A 24,352-nucleotide genomic window follows, 5' to 3' on the forward strand; every position below is an offset into this window, starting at 1 on the left:
TCTGTAATAGGAAACTGACGGCACCAGATTAATTTAGCCATGATCTTAAGGACACTCTCTTTTCACAAAGAGTTTAACGAACTGAAAAGACACTTGGAAGTATTGGACCACGCTCACACGACAAATCAAGATTTTCAGAAACTTGAGAATTTAATTAGACTCGACAACCGCTTCAGGGAATCGGTGACGAATGCAGCTGACATTCGCGAGAATTTACTATGGAAGAATAAGGATCAATTTGCCGCAGTCCCAGTAACGTATGGAATATTTATATAAGGACGCGTGAAATTTAACTAGAAGCTCCTGCTTAAGTCAAATTTTATCAATCTACTTCTTAATAATGCCACAGGAAATGCCAAAAAAATACATATAGCTCTTTTACATGGATTTAATGAGTTAAAATGTTAACAGTTTCAGATGCAAACATGCTTTCGCAAGTAATCAAGCAAATAGTAAAATATATGCCTAGGAAGGTATAGGACTTTTTTCTCTCGTTCGAAATGAACTCAATTCATCATAAAATGAATTTGACAATTTTTCCCATCGCCATTATCATCATTCATTACCATCATCACCACCATAATCACCACTATTATCATCACTGTAATCAATACCATTACCATCACCATGATCAACATTATCATCATAATAACCACCATTATCATGACCGTAATCAATATCATTACCATCACCATATTAACCACTATTGTCATCATCATAATCATAACCATTACGATCATCTTAATCATGCCGTTACCACCATTACAACCGCCATCATCACACCATTAACATCACCATCATCCCTACCATCATCTTCATCACCACTAGCTTTGATCCTACTGCTGATCTCAGGAGCCCCTTATCGCCCCAGATTGCTTCAATTTTTGAGCTACTTTCTAGCATTCACAGTGAAACAGAAGATAAGATATTGCCACTATTGCCGTACTTTATCAAATGTTACGTTGTGAATTTGAACACCTCGTATAGTCAGTTAATTTTCTGAATGTTTATTCAAAAATTAAAGTAAATTAAAGTAACTTAACAACAAACTTGTATTGTAAATGATTTCCTATGTTTTCATATCATTTCTCCTAATGTTTTCTTTTTCCTTTCAAATTGTCACACAATTGGTTTTCATGATTATTCTTTATGAATTGATTAGTAGGCCGATCTATTCGAACCCTTATTTAGGGCGGCTTTTTTAATAAAATTATATATGATAGGAGTAATTTATCTGGGATACGAAGTAGCTGAAGTTTCTCTCTTCTGACATTTCTTCATTTTTATAATTAAATCAGTGACAAATAGTAAAACTTTTCAGTGATACGGACCAGAAGAAAAGACATACTCACTGTAATGCCTAAAGCAAACGTACTAGTGTTCAATAAATTTCATCCACTACGAAATTGTTCCAGTATCATAATATCGCAAAACTAAAATATTCAATCAAAATAGTTTACTGAAACATCGTAAGTGTTGAGATCACAAATCTGAAAGGGCTTGCATAATTAAAGTGTTCTGAAACGCCTAATAATAGCAGTATAAGTAAGAAAAAATGTTCACATTGAGCTTTAGCTCTTGCAGAAGCAGAAAATTTAAATGTGTACTGGAAACAGAGTTACTGTAAATGTAGGTGGGTGACTCTGACATGAAGTGATATTCAGATGTTTCTATGATTAAGATTTTTTGTAGTTATTGTTTAGTATTTATTATTATCAGGCATGGTATCTGCAAACTTCTTAACAGGTCGGGAAGACATCAAAAGCATTAACAGATGGCACATAATTGCATATGTAAGTATACAAAGATCGTTCAGGAACTAGGAATGCTTGTGCTCTACAAAGAATACCTCCCGAAACTTCTTTTAGCTCGGGTCATAAATAAGTTTGCTCTTTATAACAGACTGCAGATTCTACCGTCTGTCACTATTCAATCGCATAAAGCCAGTGATGCCAACTGATGCCCATAGGAGCAAGCGCGCGCTTTAGAGCCCAGGAGAGCCTGAGCGCTTTACAGCGGAAAGAAAAGAGACAGACGAAAGAGTTAGTATATGCTGCTTGGTCGAGCTATATACACGGATGGTCAGCACTGATTCAATGGATAAAGGGAAGAGAACTTATTAAAAAATGTATCCATGTTAATTTTTAGATTTGTCTGAGAAGTATAAGTGCATTATAAGAATGTAAGTTTTAATTTTAATGTTCATTTTTCACAAGTTTGCTTTTTTATTCAAAAGGAATATTTTCACAACTTTTTTACAGAAAAGTGACATTTTCAGATATGTTTGTTTAGTAGCCTTACAGGTACTAAAAGAATGTTTTCGTAAATGTAATATATTGTAAATACGTATTACTGAAGTTAGTGTATTAAAATGTTTGAAAATATTCGCATGGAAAATGTCTGTAAGGAAATGAATTAACAAAGCAAATACTGTTACATCACAAACAAAAGATATGTGCATATGTGTTATAAAAACGTCAGCTCTATAGCTTCAGCAGATTTCGAGATAATTTAATATTCTGGTAACAGAAAGTTGCGCACCAATATCACCTAAAAGCATAATACGATAAGAGTTTTATTGTGTAATATTAGTTACAGTTAAAACATATACCTAGACAACTTTGCTTTGTACTATAATATTGTTTGGATTACTTTTATAAGGCTAAAGATACCATCAATATCAATTTCAACTTATCATGTCATATTCAGTGTCTTTCTTTGGGATAACACTTTCTTTATGAATGATGTGTTTAATTCATTTTGTACAGTATAGTTGTAGTTATTATGGGATTTTTATGAATATTCCTTCTTTACTCTTTATTATATTATTAACGTTCAAAACACAACTGCAATATTAGGCTAAGAAATAGGTGTTAGTACTTTTGTTTTACAGACAATATAGAAAATAACATACAGAAAGAAGCCATGTAAAAATAACGACATAAAATTTTGCGTTTGAAGTTTGTGCACCACTGTTTTCTTAATCCAACAGGCTGCTTATTCCTCCTAGCATACCTAGCGCTTGATGCCCGCGCACGACGTCAAGGTCAGAAAAATGCGCTTGCTTTGATATTACTGGCATAAAGCTATAGCATAGCGGCGCGTGTCTCTACCCGCCCGTCTGTTCTTTCTTTCCGTCGCCGGGCACACATCTATCTCCGAGTTCTCTTTATAATATTGAGGAAGATACTCCCTGTCACATAATATCTAAACGCACGCTTCATTTGAAAGAACTGAAAACAATATGTGTAATCCACATGGAATCATAGTTGCTACAGTTCAATATTTCAGGTGTAGTTTGTAATACGAACCCGCTGGGGGTTCGCTAACCTCAGTTTGGGAAAATGACATACAGGAATGAGGTAGGCTACTAGTAACGCGGTAGTTTAATTGTAGGTTTATTTATTAGCTACACGTCATGTCGGTTAGGAAACGAAGTTCCTTCGAGTCTTGGTAGTTTATCATATCAGCAAGTCTGTGTTTGAAAGCCGGATTGAGTTGTCAATGGGGATTAGGTGCACTCTTAGTAATTACTGTAAATATGTTGTATTTTTACTCTCTCGCTCTTTTACGAAGAAGGGACCCGAAGACTTACACTGCTGCCTGAGGCTTATTGTGTTTACCACTCCTTTTCTGTGAATGGTACTTGTAGCCGAACGACTACGCTGTTGTACGAATACATCAAGCCGCACTGCGAACTTAACCTGAGTTATAGTATAAATCATACCTGCACAAACAGCGCTCAATGAGCGCGCGCGCTCCTTCGGAGCGGGAGAGCTATGTTTACCGCTCGCCGAAACGGAGAGGAAGATAGTCAGACTTGCTATAGGTAGAGGAGAGGGAAACGACCACTCAATTATTTAGTGGAGTGCAGTGTGTAGGCCTATTCTCAGTAACTGTTTCACGTTGCTTACCTACTGCTATATACAGTACAGTATGGAGGAATCTAAAAGACGGAACATAACATTTAACATTTAACGATTTACAGCTCGAACTTATTGATCTTCAATGAGACCTAAGGGCTAAAGATTGTTTGAATAATACTACTAGTCTGGTTGAGTTTTACAAAACTAAACATTAGCAATAATATCCGCGACTACACAGGCTGGCTGTAAAAATGATTGCTATGTTTGGCTCAACATTTATATTTGTGAGCAACTGTTTTCTATAATCAACTTTGACATTAGCAGGCATCGAATATCTGTAACTGATGTTTCATTACGATCAGTAGGCTACTGTTCCTTTCAGCTGCCAACAGCATAAAACCTCGTTTTCATGTACTAATAAATAAAAATATAACAAAATGATATTGTACATTTAAGTAGCTATAGAATTTCTATTATTTCTGTAAAATAAATATTTCTTTATTAATTAATAATAGTCCAAGATAGTTTTGCAAACACTGAACGGGAATTCATTTCATAAACACTCGTAATAGTACTTCCTTTTGTGTATATTTTGTACGAGATCCACCCCTTCTTCCAGTCCACCCTTATACAGAGCGCAGCTAATACCTACATTCCGCTCTTGAGCTGTGAGCCGGTTCGGAGAGCGCAAACCTTGTGCAGGCTTGGTATAGATGATGATGATGATGATGATGATGATGATGATATGTGAATTAATTATGGTGAAATGAGTCCGAGGTCCAACGCTGAAAGTTACCAGCAATTTTGCTTCGAGTAGTTGAGGGAAAACCCCGGAAAAAATAAATTAGGTAACTTGTCCCGACCAGGATTTGAAGCCTATTTCACGGTAAGCCATGCTAATCGTTACTCCATAGCGGTGCACCATGTCGTGTATTCCTGTGGTAGGTGTTATTTGCAAAGTGAAATTAACAATAAGAATTGCGATCGTCGAAAATATCACAAGTAGGCCCCTCTGTTTATTTTCATGGCCGTACAGTACGTGTAACGAAAAAAAGTGTAATTTAATAACACTGAAGTTTCCTTTATTCAGAGTATTCTTATTCCAGGCATTTAACGCCTTCGCAAAACAAATAATATGGAAATGAGTGGAGGAAGAACGCGTTGCGCTTGTGAGAACAGTCTGCGAATGTCGTTTCGATTAATCTGCTTTCCGAGGTTCGCCGCTGCACTGCATCCGAACTCCGAAGTGCCCAATAACCGTGACAAGCGGACTGTTGTGAAATTACTTTGAATTTGTTACGTTTTGTTGTCATGTGAAAGGTCGATCCTTCACTTTCCGCCCACCCATTCACTGTTGTCTTATCGGTCGACCTCCAAGGAACAACAGTTTGAAGTAGGTCAGGGCTACCGATATCCGGGGAACTTGTACGACTTTTGCCTCATCTGCGAGCCGTCTCCGTAGCGTATTCCAAAAGCTTGGAGTTATAATAATTATTCTTCGATAGCTTTGTTCTGACAACAAAGAAGAAAATAATAAGCCCAACACAAAAGAAACCAAACCAGTAAAATAAGCAACAACAAATCATACTGATAAACCCTAAAAGATAAAAGGAAATGTTTGCCCCTTGAGTCTCCATCATCATCATCATCATCATCATCATCATCATCATCATCATCCGGCTTCGGTAGCGTAGTTGATATAGCGCTGGCCTTCTATGCTCGAGATTGCGGGTGCGGTCCCGGCCCAGGTTGATGGCATTTAAGTGTGTTTAAATGCGACAGGCGCGTGTCAGTAGATTTACTGTAATGCGAAAGAACTCCTGCGGTACAAAATTCCGGCACACCGGCGACGCCGATATAACCTCTGCAGTTGCGAGCGTCGTTAAATAAACCATAATTTTTAAGAATTTCATCATCATTATCATCATCATCATAATCTTCTTCTTCTTCTTCTTCAACAAGGAGAAAAACAATAAAATAATTAATATCTTTCAGGCTATTTTAAATTATACTTTGAATTTTTCTAAAGTATAGTTCTAAACTCCAAAACAATAATTTATATTGATTTGTTCTTTTGACTAAATAAGGAAAAGTGTTCAAATTCAGTTTTGATAATGAACTCATGCAGCTTCTCGTATATTGGCATCTACTCCTGTTTTTTATTTTTATTTATTCATCTACTGAAATACTCAAATGAAATTTATCAGATCAATTTTAGGATTTACAAGATTAGGCAACTAGAGGAATGAGGATATTAGAGCAAATTTAAAAGGTAAAAATATAATAACAGAAATAGTAGAATACAGAGAGAAATGGAAACATGTTGAAAGAATGCAAAATTCCCATTATCCAAAGGCAGCTCTATCGTACAGACCAGTAGGAAGAAGAGATCAGGGAAGACCACAAACATGGTGATTAGAGCAGTGAACGGAAACAGACAAAAGTGTCTAAACCGGGAAGTCAGAAGAAGAAGAAGAAGAAGAAGAAGAAGAAGAAGAAGATTTATTCATCTACTTCGGACACACTGTTTTCTTGCTAATTTGCTGTCCAGTAAAAATATGTGGATGCTTAACTGTGTGCCAATTCTTATTTGAAATACAGTTTTTCTTGTCGACCAAAACAGAATTTTATAAAAATATAATCGTCTGAAATTTCAACCATATAATAGTGGTATAATGAATATAAATTACATTTTATACTTGTAATATAACATATTACATGTTCTTTTGGAATAATAGTGAAACTATATATTTAATTCCATCCTTTATTTAGACGTCCTGCTACCTCCTCCTGGCGGACTTATATTTACTATTATATATACATATACACCGGTATATGTATATATAATACGTATGGTAAACTGGACCCAAGGATTCATCATTAAATTTTTTTTTCTAATTTGTTCTGTATTGTTGAATTATTTAATTTGAAGTTGTAAGTGTAATTTATTTCGAATATCAAGGTCATATACAGTATAATATTTCAGTAAATAACATATTATTATATAATGGTGGGTACTTGATTTATCATTCATCCACTTATCCCCATCTCTGGGCGAAGCGCCTAAGCCATAGTGCTTTTAGCCGCCATAGGCGTTGCCCTTGGTGCACCATGAGAAGCGAACCATGTAGCACCGTATGGCGCCGGTAGGGGAGACAAGAAGTATTCCGGGGAAAACTATCACCAACTACCGTCTTTGTCCACCACGAATTCCAGTTACACTCGCCGGCGTTCTAACCAGGGTTGCCGGAGTGGAAAACCGACACTCTAGTAGTTCGACTAACGAGCCGTATTATTATTATTATTATTATTATTATTATTATTGTTATTATTATTATTATTATTATTATTATAAAAACCTACATGGAGAAAACTCCTTTTACATTGAAATAAGATGCCTTATGCACACAATTTCCGGATAATCATCCTCCCCAAAAAGCCTTTGGCTTGTTCTTTAGTCTTAATCTTTTTTTCCCCTATGTCGATCTTCCGCTATTCTTGACCATTGGCTGCCAAACTCTTTTCCGATGCCGGTCTCGTCAATTTTTTTACAAGCTTCCACGGCGATAAATTTCAGGGTCCATACCTCAATCCATTTGCAGTTCTCAATCTTCTCAGTGCTCTGGAACAAGATCTATTACATTTACAGTAACACTGAAAATGCCAGTTTGCATTAGTAGAGGCAAAAACATTATTTTCTGGTATGAATTTGCAAAAACACATTAACTCACTCAAGAATAACTTGAATTGCTGTTCATTTATTTCAGTTGGCTTAGCAACAATATTGAAGTAATTGAAACAAGTTTATGTGAAAATGAAGTCCACTCTTTTATGAACAAAAGTATTATGTTATTTTTCTGTAAACTTATCTCCATAGCAAACTTAAAAGACATTTGAAATCTTTCGTGACTATTGATTAACTCTATATTTCTGACATAATCTCTCTGTCAGAGACCATTTGAATGAATGAAAGGGGAAATGGAAGGAGAAACATTAAAAGATACACGAAAGCGCGTCCTTTTAAGGGAGTTCGGGGCTGAGAAAAACTGAACATGCGAGCTCCAAGCCAGTTGACTACTTGTATCACTTCGTTTCGCTGTTCTACTAACGGAACTCTAGAGAATTTTGAGGGCGAAAGCCGCAAATGGACGTAACCTAATAGCTACCACACAAAAGGGAGGAAAAGAGGGAAATATGACAGCAGCATTGAGAGAAGAAGCGCCTGTAGATGTAAGCCTGCTTATTAGAAGGTAGTGTCCGACTGAGTCGAGTAAACTCGCCTATCTATGTACAAAGGATAGACTACGGTATCTAATAAGCGGAAGTCAAGCCAAAACTCTTCGAAGAGTTGTTTGGAAAAAATTTTGTGAGTAGAAGTTTGTGGCCCATCTCTTTTAGGACTCATCCAGACACTGTCTTAACGCCTTAGGAAACCATGGAAAATCTTAGGCAGGATGAGTAGTGACCATCGAAATTGAACAGCTTTTGCCTTATTATTTATCTAAAGAATTACCATCAACTTTAGCGGAGTAATGAAGTAATGAAAGTGATAGAATATGATGTTGAAGTACTCGAAAAAAAGGGAAAAATAAACGTTCCTCACAATTACATTTTCAACGCATCCCTCTCAGGATGTAACGATAATCGAACACGAACACTCCGCTGTTTCAACTATAGTCGAATCATTTCTCTGATGCTCTGGGAATTGTGAGAAGTTGTAGAAAATCTTAAGTAATACAAAATTATGATAGTGTTGAGAAAAGAATTGGTTAGGAGTAGAGCAACAACTGAAAATGCCTGCGTTCTATCACCGAAAGTGTTCAATTTTTATAGTTACCATGTTACAAGAGATAGGTACCGGTATAGATAAATGCGGTATGTATACCAAAAGAGTTTAGAGTTCCCTATGAATTGTATTTGATTTAATAACGGTAGTATTCTCTAGGCTAATGGTGATAGTAACCTACAATAAAACGACAGTAATATAATTTAAGAATAATTTTTATAAAGTTACATAAGTGAATGGATTTTCATTACGAAAAGTCATTGTAAACTACAATAACAACACAAAATTAAACATTATGTTGTTGGAGTTTCAATACCTTTTACTTACAATGTATGTAGGCACACAGACGCGATGTTTTCTTGGTAATGTCCATAAATTATGTCCACTATTTGAATGTCTAGGAAACGAGATCCACGATAAAGAAGTCTACTACATAATATAATATCCAGAATTTCTATTTTTACCATGTTAAAATACGGCAACTTGGGCCGATTCACAACTAGAGGAGGAATGACTCATTTCGGAAATTGATTGTCTTACCCTCGAAAGGAAGAGAAAGAATATTATTTTCTCAGTAACTGTGAAGGCTATTCGGAGTCGTTGAGATGACATGACGACAGCGGAGAAAGGAAACACTCGCACTTATTGACGGCATCTCGCGATAGACATGCATTTCCTGTTGGGAAATTATAAAGTCATCCTGCCGAGGTTATATCTTCATTCTTGTTCGTTAAACAACGGTTAATGATCAAATTAAATTAATTCCACAACTCTACAGCGGTACAACGGATTCTACGTAAAACCATTCTCCTTCCTTGAGTACATAGGCCTAATCATTTTATTAGAAACTTTCCTCATAAGAGGATTGCTACGAGGACAAAGTATACTCTAAAAATTTGTGTAATAAAAAATTAATATTACATGTAGGCTATGTAATCCTTATCAAAAAAGAGCGTGACAAAGATTTATACAAAGCAGAAAAATAGAAATTTACAACTGTAAGTTTTAACAAAGATTAAATGATTAATTCTTAGAAGAGCTATGGATGCTTTAAGACCTAACAGCACAATAAATTTTAATTTATGGACTTCTAGATTATGTGTTTGCCAAAATAATTTTACAAATTGAGGAATATTTCCTCTAGCTCCTATCATGAGGTCTATTACTTTGATTTCTCTAAGTTTATATTTTTCTAAACAATAGGGAATTGTTGGCTTGCAAATACCTTTCATTTCTTTGTCAACATCATCAGGTTGAGCGCTGTAACTTTCGAAGCGAACAGTTAGGTCGATCACTAACAATAAGCAAATATCAGAATTGCTTTTATAGGCCAATGTATCAATTCTTCTAATGCTTACATTTTCTGCCAAGCCAAATTGTTCCTCATGTATTGTGTATCCTACAAAGTACATATAGTCTACAATTTAAAATATATAGTTTGCACTCAAAAGAACAAATGCTCGTGCTTGTGGCATTTCCAGTTGCATAGAGTTCCTATAATATATAGGCCCCTACTCGTAATACTACAAATTAAGTGATATAATTAAAATTGTAAGTGGAAATTGATAAAAAAACCACTAGTTGAAAAAAGAAAATAAAAAGTATCTATACAAAAATGTTAAATAATGGGCAGTTTCAATTTAAAGAAATGTAATACAATATTTAATTATCTTACTGAATGTGTTATTACTAAGAATACTTAATTTCGGGTTTTTTAATAAACTAACTGTATAATATTGTGTAATATGAAGAATGAATTTGCGAAGATTTTGTATTGTATTGAACATAAAGTTATAGACAGAATGAGTAAACGTATGGAACACTGATAGTAGCTTTCATATTTTTAATTTTATGAAGAAACTCTAATTCAAAAGTTATACCTATAACTAAGGGTTGGAAAAAAAGCATATTTTGAATACGATTTCAAAAACTATGTTTTCCATTTATGAAGGCTGTGTGCCAAGGAATCTGTTTTTATATGGCACGAAATACTTATTTTACCATTTTTCGATTCTTCAGGTCTCAAAACGTATAAAATATAAAAGCAATATTTTTATAAATTAAAAACACACATTCATTGCTTAGAAAATGAATGTTCACAATTTAAATTTAGCTACAATATTAATACAAAGCAAATAATTTAAAAAAGAAAAACATTTATAACCATTTAACACGGCTGTAATAGTTTCATGTGTTGATATCAGTTCAGACTTTCAAACAATGCATAAGTTTTTCTTGAACATGGTTTAATGTTTTCAGCAACACCATTCGATTGATCTGTTGTATCTCATCCCTAATTATTCTTCCTTTCAACTCTCCTAGGTCTCCTAGGACCCTCCACTTCAAATAGTCCCGCAAGAAAAAATCTAATGGTCTCAAATCAGGTGATCTGGAGATTATTCAATCTTCCTCTTCTGTCTGTCATCAGTGCTTCAGTTCGGTCTTTTACTGTAATATTCGCCAGGATTAATCACAAGAAAAAACTACCGTTATTCAGTTTGCTTCTGATTAGCTTTTATTAAAAATGGTTTAATTTATGGGACCCTTATTCTTCATAGTCCTAAAATTTTATGCTGAAGCATTTCTCTTTACTGTGCATATAGGTATTATACATTGGGATTATGAATTTGAGGCAATTTTTACAAAATAATAGTTTACATGTAGTAAAAAGTATAATTTTTACGTTATCCTGAAGAAAACAAAAATGAAAAAATAACTACACGGTGCCATTTAAAAGGGACAAGGGACTCCTTGGCACACTCTTCACAAGTGAAAAATGTGGTTTTTAAAAAATATTAAAAATATTCCTTTTTTTTTTTTTTTTCTCCCTATAACTAATTCATGTAGAGTTTCTTCATAAAATTAAAAGTAGAAAAGCTACAAGCACTCATCCACACTTTTTACTCACCTAATATAGCCTATCAGTCTCATGAATAGTTAAGCTAAGATGTATAACTTTAAAGGACAAAAATTACTTACTTTGTCGTTAACGCTTATTTCTTTCTATTCACTTTTTTTGGCCTGTTTTTCACAGTTTTATCCATCATTACGTATATTTTGCATTCTAAACCTAACTTTATGTGTTTCATAATTTTTTTACCTATCGGCATCACAATTACTCTTTCAACTGACTGTAAACGCAACAGCTATTCGAAAAGCAACAATGCAAAACGTGTCGAAGTAAACGCTCTATCGTCATAAAAATTACTGCGCAACAGCGTGCAATATGTCTGCTCTCTGTGACGGCCTCGTCATCAGCCATTCATTCGTTGTGTTCATAGAGCGCATTACTAAAGCTGTAATTACTAAAGCGTAATTGAAATTCCGAGAGTAAAACCCACGAAAGCCTCGCTCATTCGACAGTGGCGTGAGAAATGCTCGCATTTGACGACTGACGGTGAAACTGCATTCTGTTAAGCACGTAGCAAGTACATAATCTAAAATAATCGCCAGTAACATTGGTTGATGTACAGTAAGGTCCGAAAGTCTTGTCATCCCCCCCCCCCTTGTTTGTATGTTGATGTGCATCCATTTTGAACATGCCATAGCAGATGTGTGACAATGGTTGATACTTTACGTTCTTTAGTGATCCGAACATCAGTATGGGCACCATCATTGTTGCGGCACAAAATGATGCGGTATCATGGCCCGTGTGAAATTTTCCGCAGCAAAGGCGGTGTGATTTCCCTATGAGAAATAATTAAGCAGCATATCTCGAAACATCGATACCAGACAATTGAAGATTTGAAGAAAGCTGTTAGGGAGGCATTCAGGGAAATCACACCGCCTTTGCTGAGGAAAATTTCACATAGGACATGGTGCCTTGTGCCGCGACAATGATGGTCCCATACTGAAGTTTTGGATCACTAAACAAGCTGGAACGTAAAGTATCAAGCATTGCCACACATCTTCTATAGCAGCCGTGGCGAAAAGGCCATGGTGCGCCGAGCCACTGTGTAAGCTGCAACGTGCATAGCACCTATGGAGGGAGGCGGACAACCGAAGGGGAAGTTAATGTTTAGGACGTGTAACGAAGAAAGAAATGAACAAGAAAACATAGGACACATTATCACAACCTAAAATTAACTGTCTTCAGAACGTCTCTGCGACAAAGTTTCAAAATCAGGAATTATGTCACTTACTGCCAATCGTAGTAATCACGAAGGTATTTGTCTGTCAGTCGTGATCTAAATTTGATTTTTACTATTTTCATTGTTGAAAATAATTTTTCACAAACGTAAGTTACAGCGAACATGGCTTCAACAGAGCAAGCGAAAGAACGAAGCTTCAAATATTTATTTTTTTCCAAAGATTTGAAAAGTTCAATATCTATAGATGTAGATTCATTTTCCGGGCTGAGAGGCCGTGGTCTATTAGTTGGTTTTATACCAGACGTTTCGTCTGCAACTGCGGCAGACATCTTCAGTGGAGTGGTATCCGAGGTCGCAAGACTCTTCTCGGCGTACCTGAGTTGCGCAGTGTAGTATAAACAGAGAACACAGGTTGAAATGACGTCAAGATTAGAGAATTAGTATACAGCTGACATCCATTCATTGCAGTTCAGTTTAGTTCGTGACAATGCAGAACATTTATTAGAACAACCAATCTTCATTTATGATGCATATACAGTGCGTCTAGAGATAGCGTGGACTTGTCGGCTGTTTACATTTAAATCTGGCACTAGGTGCGGCAACTCTCGCCCAGTCCAAGGCCGCTGAGGTCCACTCTCTGTATTATGAGGAACACGTACAACAAAAATATAATATATCGTTCTATATTTCCTGTCGTTTAACAACCATCTAATTCAGCAATTCAGAATTTCATTTTAAAAAGTGGACTTATTTATTAATAAAAAGAAGGCACTTAATTCGCATTCTAATTGAAGAAAACTCGTTGAATAATATTCATTAAGTTAGAACAGTTTCTCACGAAATCGTTCAGAAAGCTCAGCAGACAAATGTATCCAAGACAACAGCTTGGAAAGCAGCCAAATTGTTGAAACTATAGCATTATAAGATAACAGTCGTTCATAAATTGAATGAAACGGACCGTAGACATGAAATCCAGGGTGTCTACAAATCTTTTGAAAAGATGTGAAATGTGTATTAGAGAGCATGATTGACACTTACAGTATAATAATGTAAACTAATAAATTACTTCATTCTGTAATGCTTAAATCGCCATCTTTTATTGCCGAAAGCAGACAAGCTGAATTACTGCTAAGCGGACTGTTACTTGCCTATGTTAGTTTTCGAATGGCGCCATTTTAAATGGAATCTGTTTCCAGGTGTACACCCGTTATGTATTCTAATTTAAATGATACTTCAACAAAATAAACTATAAATATGGGTGTGATTTTATGGTGATTATTGTACCCTGATTTCGTTGATTAAAATGATTTAATTTCGGTGAATATTTCGTAAAAGAAATAAGCAATTTCGCACATATTTCTCACCCTAAAGAAACTAAAAAAATAATAAAATAACATTTTAAAAGTTATTATTGGAACAATCCCTTTGAAACTAACAGGCCACCGGCGTGGCTCAGTCGGATAAGGCGCTTGTCTGTCGGTATCGGGCGCGTGTTCGATCCCAGCTTGGGCTGATTACCTGGTTGGGTTTTTTCCGAGGTTTTCCCCAACCATAAGGTAAATGCCAGGTAATCTATGGCGAATCCTCGGCCTCATCTTGCCAGATACCATTTCGCTATCACAAATCTCATCGCCGCTAAATAACCTAGTAGTTGATACAGCGTCGTTAAATAACCTACTAAAAAAACTAACAGAAAATTATTTTCATCACTAATTACATTCATAATTCATTTTCATTCGACTTTCTAAGTGAACTAGGTTATAATTAAATAATTATTATATTATATTATATTATATTAGGCCTATATTATATTATATGTTATTTTAAAATGTCGAATTACTCAAAAAAATAATAAAATGTACCAATACATTAAATAGTAACCCAATAAAGAGAAAATGTTCTTAAAATAACAAAATAAAGTGCCTAAAAAAAGGAGACGGCACTGCCTTCTTGATCTCACGAAAGAAGTTGTTGCGGGAAAGACAAATAACCGTTGTCTGCTTGCGCTGCTCCCTTGATGGTTTACCAGATGTCACATGCGTATAACGCCGAACGATCAAATATGTAGAAATGTTCATGTATATTTTATAACGAAGAACATTTTCACGTTTTATTTGAAAGAAATGGTAATTTTTCGTACGAAAAAAAAAAAACAAAACCCTGATTTTGTTTGCATTTTCCATTCATAAAATTAAATTTTAACACATTTCAAGTATATCGTTAATACCAAAAAATCACACTCGTAACTATAAACAATGACATGATAAAGAAATTGAACTCTTGCGAAATGTGTACAGCATGAAGAGAAAGTTAGAAATGTATCATCTTCACGACAGTCTCTTTTACTTGTATTTCTGACCCTGACAGAACAGAAGTAATACGTATTTGGAAGTTTGGAATTAAGAAAGATAGTTGAAATAGCTACGTAGTTACTGTACATTAATGTAAACTTATACCTCATTTCGTAGTTCCTCGGTAAAATGAAATAACATTTTAGCTGGATTCCATAAATGGAGATAAGAAAAGTATGTAATTTGCTTTAGAGCTCACGTATCCATTAAAAATAGTTTCCAGACCACCGCTATCAAGATCGATTACACCCCTGTTCGTCTCCTCTCAACCCTTCTGTAGTCTTCCCTTTAATAAGGGTGCTACGTCCGTTACTCTTACGTCAGTGGAGCAGGTGCAGATAGTGAGATTTTTATTCGCTGTCTGTTTACATGCCTGCCGAGTAATGGATGAAGGTCGCGTGAGCGTTGAAAGGGGCGAAGATCTGCAGCCAGGTCTTACGTAAGAGTAAACGAACGTAAAATCCCCATAAAAGTCACCTGTCAGCATTCCGGAAGAGGAAACGTGTTTTTGCCCATTACGAGTGAGATGTGTGTTCAGCGTCTGTACAAGCGGGAGTAGTCGACCCGGATTATGCACCAGCACTGCGTACATGTTCACGAGCATTTGAATTCCCTAGACACGGTCACTGCTAGAAATAATGGGTGTCATTAAATGACACACTACTGCTTTGTGATATGTACAGAGTAAAAGTAGAGGTTTGTCACATTCTTATAGATCGCGTTTTCTTTGAAAGTTTCAAATAACCACTAAAGAATGTAATTCTTTGTCTTATATAACTTTTGCCAGAGGAATTTATGACACATAACAACCCTCACACTACCGACCGAACGTTCCTACAAGGATCTTTTACTGCAGAAGTGGAGCAACGGATATTAACTAGAGCAGGCTTCGTTCGCTAGGCAATAATTTATATCTATGAAGCAAACATTTTCAGGCATATGGTGTAGCTACATCGTTTCTTTGCGAACGTATCTTACATAAACAAAACGACACTTACAACTTACAAATGTCTTTAAGGAACCCAGAGGTTCATTACCGCTCTCACATAAGCCCGCTATCGGTCCCTATCCTGTGCAAGATTAATCCACTCTCTATCACCATATCCCACCTCCCTCAAATCCATTTTAATATTATCCTCCCATCTACGTCTGGGCCTCCCCAAAGATCTTTTTCCCTCCGCCTCCCAACTAACACTCTATATGGATTTCTGGATTCGCCCATATGTGCTACATGCCCTGCCCATCTCAAACGTCTGGATTTAATGTTTCTAATTATGTCAGGTAAGGAATACAATGCGTGCAGTTCTGCGTTGTGTAACTTTCTCCATTCTCCTGTAACTTTATCTGTCTTAGGCCCAAATATTTTCCTAAGAACCTTATTCTCAAACACCCTTAATCTCTGTTCCTCTCTCAAGTGAGAGTCCAAGTTTCACAACCATATAGAACAACCGGTAATATAACTATTTTATAAATTCTAACCTTCAGATATTTTGACTAGATGACAAAAGCTTCTCAACCGAATAATAACAGGTATTTCCCATACTTATTCTGCGTTTAATTTTCTCCCAAGTGTCATTTATATTTGTTTCTGTTGCTGATATTTGAATTTTTCGACTTCTTCGAAGGATTAATCTCAAATTTGTATAAACAAAACAACACTAATGAAGAAAAATTTAATACTTAGAATAATTCGTACAAGATAGTATTCTATGATATTATTTTAAACATTGCCTAACATTTCAATAGAATAACTTACTGTATTTTATGTGCATCGGTACTTCGTAGATACTGAATACGAACAAAATCAATCCAAGAGCTTTGGAGAAATTGCTGTGTACTGTATAGTTGAGATGACGAACAGATGAAGAAACAGACCCTCGTCAAAGCCCACAAAATCAAAATCATGGATACTGATGAAAAGGTGTTTTTTATTTTAAAAAGTTTAATTTGTCTTTTAATATACAGTTAACTTACATCTTTATATTTCATATAATAAGAATGAAAAATACAGAACAATAGAAGTCGTGGGACACAGACTTTCAATGGCAGAGAAATCTTCACATTTATCGCCTGGAATAAAATTCTTGTCCACTTGGTTATTAATCTACTGTATGTGGCTAAACTATACTGTACTATACTATACCACACTACACTACATAGAAATACATTTATGATTTCGGAATGCGAGATTCCGGAAATTTATGACGGAAGTTACGAATACTCTTTTTTATACATATATTTACACAGTAGTTGTACTGTAAATAAATTTCCAACAAAAAAAAATTGACTACCTAATACTGTAACGAACCATTGCGTTATGACAGACACAACTGTTCCATCACATTGTTTCACAGTAAGGTGACTCAGCTCATAATGGAGTATCGCAACCAGAGCTCGAATATCGTTCACCAAAACATTGGAAACAGGTTAGCGATATATAGAGCATAACTGGAGTTTGACGTAACGAGTTCTGTTTGAGTGAGCGTCTGAAGCTTCTAATTGATCCATTCAGCATGTATATTGGTATATTGTTATTTATCGCAGTGGTATTCAACCATTTTTCTCCTCGTATCCTAGAGACACTTTTTCTATTAAGTCTGTACCCCAACAGTTGTTAATTCAAATTATATGTAACTGTATCTAAACTTAATTAAACTTAGCAATTTTACAATTATTAAATCACCTATTTTTAAACTATAAAAGAGATAACCAAGCTATTGAACATGTAATTAAAGAAACAACGTTACAGAATATCATACAGAAGAAGAGTTATCTTATTATATTATAATTATTAACTTAAGTGGTTCTGTCATATGAATGAGATGTCTGATGTTTTCTACATGCCAACTCCTCGATTCTTGATCGAAGGCTAATGCGAGTATCAGAGGTGATTCTGGATTCAAGCGATTTCTGTGTTTCATTTTGATTGATGTCATAGCAGAGAAACCCTGCTCCTACAAATAAGTAGAAGGGAATGGTAGAAGGTGTGAAATAGGCAGTGTCACAAGTTCCGTATATTCTTTGCGAGCATAGCACAAAAAGTAAAAAATTGACATGTTTTCGAATTTTATTTTCAGTGCCCTATCAACGGACATTTCTAGCAAAATTTCCTTAAATTTTAAGGGAAGTTCAGAGGAACTGAAGGCTGTGGTGGAAAAGGGATTTATAATTCAGTCATTAGCCCCGATCATTCATGGAACGTATAAGCCTGTTTTAAATTTCAAGTACTCGTACCATCTAAAAAGTCTTCGCCTACCCCTGGTTTAATACCATTGATTTTTTGCAATAGAGATCCGTGAACCAGTGGCATGTTTTGCTACATATAGAAGTATGATTAATATATAATGTGTGTATATATATATATATATATATATTATATATATTTATATTAGTGCTGTTGATCGATCAAAATATTTAATCGATTAACTATTTGAATTTAATCGATTAATCAATAGATTAAATTTAACTTGTGTTCGGTGATAAGCATAAGTATTATATTTTGTTTATCTGTATATATTGTATCATTATAATACAAAACAACTATTTTAATTATACAAATCTGGCTTTCAGGTAGTAGCTCCCTGTAACTATTTTAATTACTTACTAATATATTTATTATGAGACTTATAATTTACTATGTCAATTTCTACGGGAATTTTTGAGACAAACATAAATAACAAAAAGTATCAAGACTTAACTAGTTAATACTGCTTCATGTATGATTTTAAACATGTGAATGCATTCACATGCTCCGAATTAAGTGCCGCTATACGTTTAGTAACAATGTTTTCTGCACCACTAATCACGAAAAAACTTTTTTTCTGTTAAGCACTTCTCACAATCGTTCAATTTAAATCCAAACATTTCACCGACTTTACCTTTTAAATTCTCATGTGACATAATGGGGTTTGCACTTTTCACAAACCACAGAAAACTGATTTTTTTCTTTATCAAACAACCTTCATATACAAACTCAGTACAGAAACTGGAACTCCTGCAAAACTACAGCAGTCGAAACACAAGACTGGCCCCTATTGTAATCGAATTACCAGATTTTAGAAAGAGAAGAAGATAGTTACACTCTCACTTGCGCACAGTGTACACAATGCCTATTTTATAAGGGATGAGAGGGACGAATCACAGAAAAGTATGTATTTCATATGCTAGGAAGATGAGCTGACAACAGGATGTAAGTTTCTTAGAATACCATAAAACTTGATAAGGGTTACGTATTGTGTTTTAACTTTCAATAGAGGTAGACTATTATAGTCACAGTCCTCATATCTTCATCTCTTTCTGAAGTGTTTGTGCAAAGATTTTCTCTACGCTATCTGGTTTACAGTTAAAAAACAGTATTATTGTGCTTTTAAGTAAGCAATTTCCGAGAGAGAAATATTGTCGGAATTTTTAGTATGAATTTGTATTAACGAAATGATAGTTGATATCAACTACAACCGATTAATTTTAATCGACTCGATTATTCGATTAAGTATTTTTGATCGATTAATCTTACAACAGAAATAGATCGATTAATCAATTAAATCTCACAACACTAATATATACATACCTATTATTTAAATTCAGTTAACCAATAACAAATGTTTGTTGTACTCGTATATAGCTTACAGACGTATTTAATTTATGTATTTATTTTTAATTTTTTTAAGTCGCTGAACCAAATACTAATTTTTGTTATAGCTACACAAAATTCAATTTAATATACTATGTATTTATTTTGTAATTTTTCAAGTTAGTGAACCAATGACTAGTTTTGTTGTGTATAGTGTATTTAATTAATTTATTTATTTTGTACCTTTTTATAGTCGGTGAACCAGTGACTAGTTTTATTATGCATAGAAGTGCATTTAATTTGTGTTTCTCATCTTCTTTAAAGTATTAAGTTTTGTCTGTTTAGTTATATATTAAAGGTCTGTACAATAATGTTACATTTATTACAAAAGAAAACTGTGATAGCTCTACAAAGTTCTTCACCTGACTATACCTACAGAGAAGTGGACAGTGCCTCAGAAACTGGTTACGAATGTGTTCTTTTTATAGTTTTTCAAAGTCAAATAAGTTATATACTTGCAGCGCATTTAACAGTATCGAGTAGATTAATGACATTCGAGCTGTACCCATAATTTATTGCTTCGATGTGCGCTATTTTCGCTCTCAAATTATATATGGATCTCTCTGTATAATATACGATACCATAGTGCGTCATATCGACATTGCACTGAATTGTACTCTGCTGTACTTCGATTGTTATACTCGTACCTGTGCTTAAAAATAACTACAGTTACATCCAAGAGATGAAGCATGTTTCTGTGATGACCTCCTGGGATGTTGGAAGTCTAATGGTACTATAGCGATGTTTTAGTTTGTAAATATATGAATTATTATTTTACTTCAGTGTCGGATCAGAACCTACTGACACATTATGACCCTAGAGAAGACTAAATGATATCGTATGGTTTCTTGTTCACGTTGAAAAAATTCACGAACAGATGATTTCGGAGAAAGAGCCTTCGAAAAGGTGTCATTCAGTTATGAGCCATCTTATTAATTACTATTGTTGATTATAAAGTTGTTAAGTTATGGAAAAAATTAATACAAAATGAACATACACGCTTTTTACATATTCTGTACCTTTCTACGAAAACATCCAATTACAGTAACCGGCTTGAGAATTACACGTTATTTTTCTGTATGATGGCAGTTTTCATTATTCAGGATGTGTTCATTACATTAGTGGACACAATGTTCTCCGAGCGCAAATTAAAAACATGTTGTTAAACTGTAGTATATTCATTCATTAAAAATTCAGACGACATGGCCTGTCAGTACAACTCTTTTCCTCAGTTTTCCGCCTAATTTCACCCCTTTATTTTGTTGGTAATAACAAAATGCATAATTCGAACATAGTATACATGTTTATTAGTCATAAATCAATAGTAATTTTCTATTATTAAAATGTATATTATGTTAAAATACAACAGTATTAAAAAACCCTTAATAAACAATTAAAATTCATAGCTAAATAAATTTTAATTGTTTGTTAAGTATTTTACTACTGTTGTATTTTAACGTAATATACATTTTCATATTGTAATAATTAGAACATGAGTTTGAATAGCAATTTCGTATATTTTATATACGTCTGACTGTTTCTCTCGTGTATCAATCTACCCTTATCTAAGAATACGCTAAATTTCAACCAACCATGGCCATGTTATCACTGAAATATTGTCGATTTTACTCGTACATTGTTATTTTTAGCTACCACGGGAGCCTAGTGGCTAGAGTGCTGGACTTACAGTTCTATGGACCCAGGTTCAATCCCCCGATTTATAACTTGTGTTGGCCAAGCCCGTGGTCCAGGTAACAGGAGTTTTCTTCGGAAGCTCCGGTTCTTCTGTGGCATCCCAAAAAATCTCCATAATCATCATCATCATCTCATCGCAGGTATAACGTAGACCAGCCTCCTAAGGCGTACCCTGGGCAACGACTCTGTCTATACAACTGGCTTCATATGGTTACCTACCTACCCGCCAATAGCAAAAAAAAATATATATATAATATAATAATAATAAATAATAAATAATTGTTACATTTTACTTGTCGCTGATATTAGGCTATGCATGTATTTGGAAGACACTGGAAACTGTATTGTGGCCATATAAATCATTATAAGTCATAACCTAACTATGTATAACACCATAACTAATATAAATGTTGATGACAAATAAATATCTATCTGTCTGTCCGTCCATCCGTTCTATCTATCTATCTATCTATCTATCTATCTATCTATCTATCTATCTATCTATCTATCTATCTATCTATCTATCTATCTATCTATCTATCTATCTGTCTGTCTGTCTGTCTGTCTGTCTGTCTGTCTGTCTGTCTGTCTGTCTGTCTGTCTGTCTGTCTGTCTGCCTGCCTGCCTGCCTGCCTGCCTGCCTGTCTGCCTGTCTCCCTGTCTGCCTGTCTCCCTGTCTGCCTGTCTGCCTGCCTGCCTGCCTGCCTGCCTGTCTCCCTGTCTCCCTGTCTCCCTGCCTGCCTGCCTGCCTATCTATCTATCTATCTATCTATCTATCTATCTATCTATCTATCTATCTATCTATCTATCTATCTATCTATCTATCTATCTATCTATCTATCTATCTATCTATCTCTGTCTGATTGTCTGTCTGTCTGCCGGTCCGTCCGTCCGTCCGTCTCTCTGTCTCTCTCTGCCTGCCTGCCTGCCTGCCTGCCTGCCTGTCTGTCTAATTATGTATATTTTTAGATATAATCATTATTATCCTCAGCATCAAATACATCCTATAAATTCAATTTAGGCAATGTTACTCTCAAAATGTTAGATCCCTAATTGAATTTCCATGTATGAATATTAACATTACTACTACTACCCCTCATACTATTAATACTAGTGTTACTACTATAATTACTACTACTACTGCTACTACTATTACAGATACGAGATCCAGCATGCCTAGAATTTTTTTCAAAAGATGTGAAATGTGTATTAGATAGGATGGTCGACAGCTTCAGCACCTATTATAAGGTAAGTCAATGAATTACACCAATAAAGTAATGTACAAGTCGCGAGATTTTATTGCCGAAAGCTCACGCGTTGAATCACAGCTAAACGGCTGTTACTTGCCCACTTTAATTTTCGAACGGTTTACTAAGCGAAACCTGTTTTCAGGGGTACAACGGTTACCATCGCCACCATTCCTAGTCGTCTTCCTCTATCACGATTAGATAACTGTCTATTGCGTTTTTATAATGGCGAGACTATCTTTCCGTGGATCTGCCTACACCTCCTTTTTTATTGATGCCTGTTTCAGTATTAACTTTTTTAACATATTTTTTTTTTAATTCGTTTATTATGTTGCATAAAATTTCAGTATTTAGATGTTCTTCAACGGTATTATTGAGTGCGCATAGATATTGAGTTCAGTCATTTCATTCTCATTCCTCCAACAATCTCTGAAGGTTCATTTTAGTAACATAGATTCTATTCAATCGTATACCTGGGTACTTATGAAACAGAATATAGATGGAATAACGGCAGCAGAAATGTCATTTACGTCGACAGAGAGTGCACAGAAATCAGACAAGTTCCTGGAATATTTACCATGACAGAGAATATTTTGAACTATAGATATAACTGCACAGAACATCTGAACACAATGGCGTTAGAAAGACTTCCAAAACAAATGTTGCGTTACAAACCAAAAGTAAAACGTGACAGGCAGATTTAGGGAGAAGTAGGCAGAGGTCGGAACAGGTCAAACGAACTAATCCTTGGAGGAAGAACAAGACGATAGTGAAATAAATTATGATTTACTGCTATACGTGAATGTTGGTGTCTTGTAATGTTTTAATTTAATACAATATGCTTCCTTGTCTTATTTTTCTAAATCCGTCTAGCGTCGTTTGATACTTGAAATTTTCCGGGTATATTATTATTGTTAATGCTAATGCAACTACTTCTACTGATAATATTCCATGGTGCTTCAGTATTTTCAAATCTTAACCTGAATCCAAATCTAGACTCTTACTCAGCATGACAAAGTTAGGCAACTATAAGGTAAGGCCACAACAATGCCGGTCACTATAAAGTTAAAACAGAACATCAAAGGCTAGCATGCTTGACCGTGCAACGAGCGGTCTCAGGTTAAAATCCTGATTGGGGCAAGTTACTTGATTGAGGTTTTTCCGAGGTTTTCCCTCAACCCATTAACAGAAAAATGCTGGGTAATTTTCGGCGCTGGGCTCATCTCATTCAGAAGCTAGGTGGCGAAAATGTAATTGTACGCCGAGCCACTGTGTAATCTGCAACGTGCATAGCACCTATGGAGGGAGGCGGACACCCGAAGGGGAAGTGAAGCAACTGTCTGACTTATTAACGGATTTTCATTTTCCTAACGTCAAGCACTTAAATATAATTTTATACAGTATAAGACTTCAAACTAATGTTTAGTATGTGTAACGAAGAAAGAAATGAATAAGAAAACATAAGGACACATTTTCACAACCTAAAATTATCTGTCTTCAGAATGTCTCTCCGACAAAGTTTCAAAATCAGGAATTATGTCACTTCCTGCCAGTCATAGTTGATCACGAAGGTATTTGTCTGTCAGTCGTGATCTAAATTTGGTTTTTACTATTTTCACTGTTGAAAATAATTTTTCACAAACTTAAGCTGTAGCGAACATGGCTTCAACAGAGCAAGCGAAAGAA

General features: G+C 35.1%; 1 protein-coding gene across 1 annotated transcript in view; it reads left to right on the forward strand.

The window, feature by feature from the left end:
- The window catches only part of LOC138705578 (uncharacterized), a 175,973-nt gene that overhangs the window by 144,694 nt on the left and 6,927 nt on the right, over positions 1 to 24,352 (forward strand). The gene's annotated exons all lie outside the window — the stretch shown is intronic.

This window comes from Periplaneta americana, chromosome 9, assembly GCF_040183065.1.
Source record: "Periplaneta americana isolate PAMFEO1 chromosome 9, P.americana_PAMFEO1_priV1, whole genome shotgun sequence".
Classification (NCBI taxonomy): domain Eukaryota; kingdom Metazoa; phylum Arthropoda; class Insecta; order Blattodea; family Blattidae; genus Periplaneta; species Periplaneta americana.